The following is a 5,786-nucleotide window of genomic DNA, read 5'->3' on the forward strand; positions in this document are numbered from 1 at the left end:
AAACAGTTTCGAAACAACGCCAGATCATACATTCAAAATAAATGGAAGTGGAGAGACAAGTTACTGAAGAGATTGCAAGAGTGCAATGAAATAATTTAACAAAAAACTATATAAATTAATAAAGGACTGAACCAGTGCGTGTGTTTATTACTGGCATAATGCCTCTCCCAAGGTTTAATTGTATTTCTTTCAACACACGTATCCACATCAAGAATCTTGCACACGAAATACACATACGAAATATATATGTATATATATATATATATATATACAGACATACATGTGTATATCTATATCGATGTATTTGTGTGTGTATATATATATGTATATGCAAAGATAGATCAAGGGTCCTTCTCGAGCTATAACCTCATAAGGCCGGTTTCCCGGATTCTGTGGCGTATATATATACTACCACCCCCGCACAGGACGCCGTGCCGTAGCAGGATAGCTCACTTTTGCCAGCTGAGTGGAGCAACGTGAAATGAAGTGTTTTGCCCAAGAGCACAACGTATCGGCCGATCTAGGAATTGAAAGTACAATCTTACGATCATGAGTGCAACACCCTAACCACTAAGCCACGCATATTCACACACACACACACACACACACACACATACACACACAAACACACACACACACACACACACACACACACACACACACACACACACACACACACACACACACACACACACACACACACACACACACACACACACACACACACAGTCATGTATCTATGTATGTGCTACTGGTAACATGCAACCCGGTAGAACCCATCCTATGGTCAGGTTGTTGACAACTAAGCTGGCAATCCTACCAAACCTGCTTGGTAAGGTTATGTGGTTTACATTGGACACTCTGTAAAATGAAAAACAAAACCTGTCAAAGGACAGATGAACTCAATCAAAGGCAATGGCCATCCAACAGCTGGATGTGAAAGGCCCCCCACTCCTAGTCTTTGTTTAGATATCTCTCTTGGAGAAAGACATTCTGAAATAACGCCTGCATCATTGCGAAGCCTGAGGTTTTGTTCTTGCTTGTTTCTGGACAACTTAGCTTTGTAGGTGAGAGAGTATTAGCGGTGTTGTGCAAGCAGTTGTTGACGTGGAATTTCAGTACAGCGATTGTTGACTGCCATTGGTTTTAAATATCTGGGATAAGATAATTTGTCAGTGATGGTCATATTCATCCGCAATCTATCATGTATGTATGTATGTATGTATGTATGTATGTATGTATGTGCGTGTTTACATCGTGTATGCGTGCGCACGCAGGTGTGTGTGCGTGAAAGTGTATTGACTTATAATGTTCGAAATATACGAGCGAGAATACTTCAAACGAAGTTGAAAAGCAGAGCCGTTTCTTCGTCGAAGTGATAGATCACTGTTCCGATACTAGAAGAATGTGATTAAAATATCTCGGGGAAAGAATCGCTGGACAGGTTTTACGGGCAAAACCAGCCGGTAAGAGAGCCATGGGTAGACCACGAACAAGAGCCAGCTCAATGTGCTAGGGCGGGAGTGTGTGTGTGCAAGGAAGGCGTGACAAAGTCAACGAAATTTCCACACCCTTCAGCTTATACACGCCGACGTTCAGCTTGTCCCGAGCGCCAGCGACCCTAGGGCCGGCCCTGTCCATAAGCTCGGTCGGTCTCATTTGAGGAAATGAGTGCTTCTGACAGGACACGATCGAAGTTATACTCGAGGATTCTCCTTCCATGACCCTCCCTGGACTAAGTGGGCGAAGAAAATGAGATGAGATGAGAAACAACGGAATCTTCGTCGTCCAACGACAGACATCCTTCACTTCACCAGAGACATGCACCAGTGGACTTACTACGTGTGTAGCAGTCACTCGTACAAATGCTGTTCCTGTTAACACAGTCTCTTTACTGTATTTCATTGCCAACAAAAATTTTCCTCGTTATTAATTAATTCCTTGTCGTTGTTAGCAGACACAAGTTTTCAATGAAAACTTTGAATTCCAACCGAACTTAAAGTTGTAGATTTTAGTTTAGTATAAAGGCCAATAAATAAAGGTTATAGTTACCTCGCGGGACTTACTAAACCAACCAGATGTACTATATTTTAGTTATGGAATATTTAAATGTTCCTCACACATGAAAATCAATTCTGGTTACCCTTTCATAGTTCAATCGGTCATTGCCATAGTTAGATCAAATATCAAAGACAGACAGATAAATAGACACAGCTTCTATTCACGACTATTTCATGTCTAAACTCATTTACTACCTATATAATATAACTTATATAATTTATGATAGCGTAAACACACAAATACATGTATGTATATACATATATATATATATATATATATATATATATATATATATATATATATATATATATATATATATATATATATATATATATATATATATATATCTATGTGTGTATATATCATGTATACATACACGCACACACACACACACACACACACACACACACACACACACACATATATATATATAATTACACATACATACATATACATATGTATGTATGTATGTATTTGATGTATGTAAATGCACAACTACATATGTTCGGGATTGAGTCTTGTTATAATAACTCTATGTATACACTCTGTCATTGAATTCCCATGTATATATACATATTCTCTATACTGAATTTCTGATGCCAGACCAGAAGAATAATTACAAATTCTAAATCAATGTATTCACAATTTATATTTCTGATTATGGTATAGAACATTCCCGAAGCGGAACTTCGGCCGAACGTAATTACGTATACCACATGCATGTCCCTACCACCACCGCCATCACCACCATCCACCCTCTAGTTCCTCTTCCTACTCCCCATATGTGCTGTCTTCTTCCTTCCTTCTTTCTATGGCGATTACAGTTTCCTTATGTTTCTCAGAACTGGATGATCTCATGCCACCTCCATCCACGCCCAGCTAACCTCACTCTTCTCTCCTCTTCCCGGCACCCATATTTTGTTTGCAGTTTTTGCACCTACCATCACCATCACATATTGACCCTTAAATGCCCATTAACCAAATACTAACCCCTGGATACAATTTTCCCAAAATGTCGGCTGTTTGGAATCCCCCCTCCCGCTAAACTATATTTTTTTATCTGTAGCTGTCGACATGGTGTTGAAAAGCATCAACCGTTAGCCCCGTCGATGTCACAGGTCACAAAGGGTCAGCTGAACGCTATGTGCGCACCTCTTTCCTTCAGAGCAAACCTTACAAAAAATAGTCCACATCACACAGAACCCCACACTCTCTCTTTCTCTCTTTCTCAGACACACACAATGAATGATTTCTGCTTGAGGCACAAGACCAGAAATTTTGGGCGAACGGTCATCATCGGCGTTCGTGCACAACTGATAATTTCTTTTGTCGACCTCGAAAGGATGTTAGGCAAAGATGAACTCGGTGGAATTTGAACTCAGAATATCAAACCGGAAGAAATGTCGTTAAGCATTTTGTGCAACATGCTAACGATTCTGTCAGATCGCCGCTTTCAAATAGACCCCCAACACACACATACACACACACACTCTCTCTCTCAAGCACATCCACACACGCGCACACACACACACACTTTCTCTCTCTCTCTCTCACTCTCTCTCTCTCTCTCACGCACATACACACAATTATGAACTTTTGCAACTGACCATTTTCCGTATTTCAGAAACACCCATCCTCTTATTCGACATCTCTTCTCTCAAAGCACCGTTCACAACTAATCACATATAACTCGGCTTCAGATCCAGGACACGATCTTCCTTACAAAAAAAAAAAAAAAAAAAAATTCTAAGCTTCTCTCAATCTTCATTATTTTATCATTCAATAAGGCGGTGAACTGGCACTTTCCACTTTACAAGAACGAAGGACAATCCTAAGATATAAGAAATTCGCAATCGAACATAACGTATGTGCATCCGCATCATCTGTTGCCCAATCGGTGAAGAATGGTGTGTATGAATTCGGCCTGGTATATTATATTGTATCCCAGTATATTTATACATCTTACTGGGGAAACAAGAAAGTTAATCCATTTCGTTGAGACTTTTAAATTCAGAAATAAAGGGCCATAAGAAAACACTGTTTAATTTCACTTACCTCCGTCTTCGCTAGGGCGGAGGTAATGTTTTCAGTTATGTTTGTTTGTTTGTCCGTGGACAAGATATCTCAAGAACCACTCAATGGATTCGGATGAAACTTTCAGGAATGTTTGTCCTCCTGACTGACCTGAACTGATTAGATCCTGAGATCGATTCGCTACCGGACAAGGATTCTAGATTATTTTCCCGGAGTTTTTACTTAATTCTTGAGAGCGTATTCTCATTTGTGAGAGCAGTCATCGAGTTTATTTCAGATATTCTCATTTAAAAAATCATCTCTGGCTAATCGTTGAGAGGACATTACCGCTGCCTTGGCGGAGGTTTGCGCTCTCTGTTCTTATTTAATGTTTTATCGACAATGAGTATTATTAATACATGCAGTGGAATAATTCAATTGTTTCTTACTGGTATGAACTTAATATCCGAATCTCCCGTCCGTTCCCCAGCCAGTCCCCTTCCTTTGCCCTCATACTAATAGAAACTAAATCACCTTTTACTAATTTATGTGCATTTTTATACAATAAGTAATTATCTTCATCAACAGTTTTAAGTTAATTACTAATATAAAATTGTTTATTTTTCCATTTAGCTTTTGGTTTCCATAATGATTTTGTAATTACTAGGGAGACGAGAATCATATTGATTTTCTCGGTGGATCTCTCTCTCTCTCTCTCTGTTCCTTTTTCCCTCTCTTTCACTCTGTATCTCTTTCGCTGTCCCTGTCTGTCTGTCTGTCTCTCTCTCTGTTCCTTTTTCCCTCTCTTTCACTCTGTATCTCTTTCGCTGTTCCTGTCTGTGTGTCTGTCTGTCTCTCTCATTTTGTCTTTATTTCTCTCTCTTTCTCTCTATCCTTTTTCTTATCTGTCTCTTTTTCTCTCTCTATCAACTCTCTTTCTCTCTCTGTTTTCTCTCTCTCTCTCTCCGTCTCGCTCTATTTCTCCCTTTCTAGCTCTCTTTCCTGCCCTTACTCTCTCACTTTGCTTCTCCCTCTTCCTCTCTTTCTATCTCTCTCCCTCTGTCTCCCTCTGTCTCTACCTGCCTATCTCTCTCTTTGATTCCCTCTTTCCTTCTCTTTGTTTTCTCCTCTCTTTCGACCCCCCTTTCTCTCACCCTCCTCCCCTCTTTCCCCCCTATCTTCTCCCCCCCTCTTTTCACAACGAAATAATTGCTCTTTTGTTGTTGCTTTCCTCTTCGCCAATACGATCAATCGAGATGAGAGACCCGTATTCTCCGATGACAATATCTACCTATAATTATCTCAATTATACTTAGCTTCATCTCACCACTACCTGTGAATTATGAACAGCTATCATATTTTTTCCCCCCTTAATTATTCATTTTAATTAATATTTTAATTTAGAATTCATCATTTGTTCCATTGGAGACTACGTTGCGGGGGAAAATACAGTTTGACCTTGTGTCAACTCTGTGTGTGTATGTATAGCGGTATGTATACCTCTATGTATGCGTATGTCTGTGTGTATGAGTGTGTAAGTATGGTTGTATGCGTGCGTGTGTATGGTGTGTGTATGTACACGCATTCATTAAGTTTTATGTAAGAGGAGCATATATGTATGTAAATATATGTATGTATGTATGTATGTATGTATGTATGTATGTATCTATCTATCTATCTATCTATAAATATATATATATATATATATATAT

Source organism: Octopus bimaculoides, chromosome 22 (assembly GCF_001194135.2).
Source record: "Octopus bimaculoides isolate UCB-OBI-ISO-001 chromosome 22, ASM119413v2, whole genome shotgun sequence".
NCBI classification, from domain to species: Eukaryota; Metazoa; Mollusca; class Cephalopoda; order Octopoda; family Octopodidae; genus Octopus; species Octopus bimaculoides.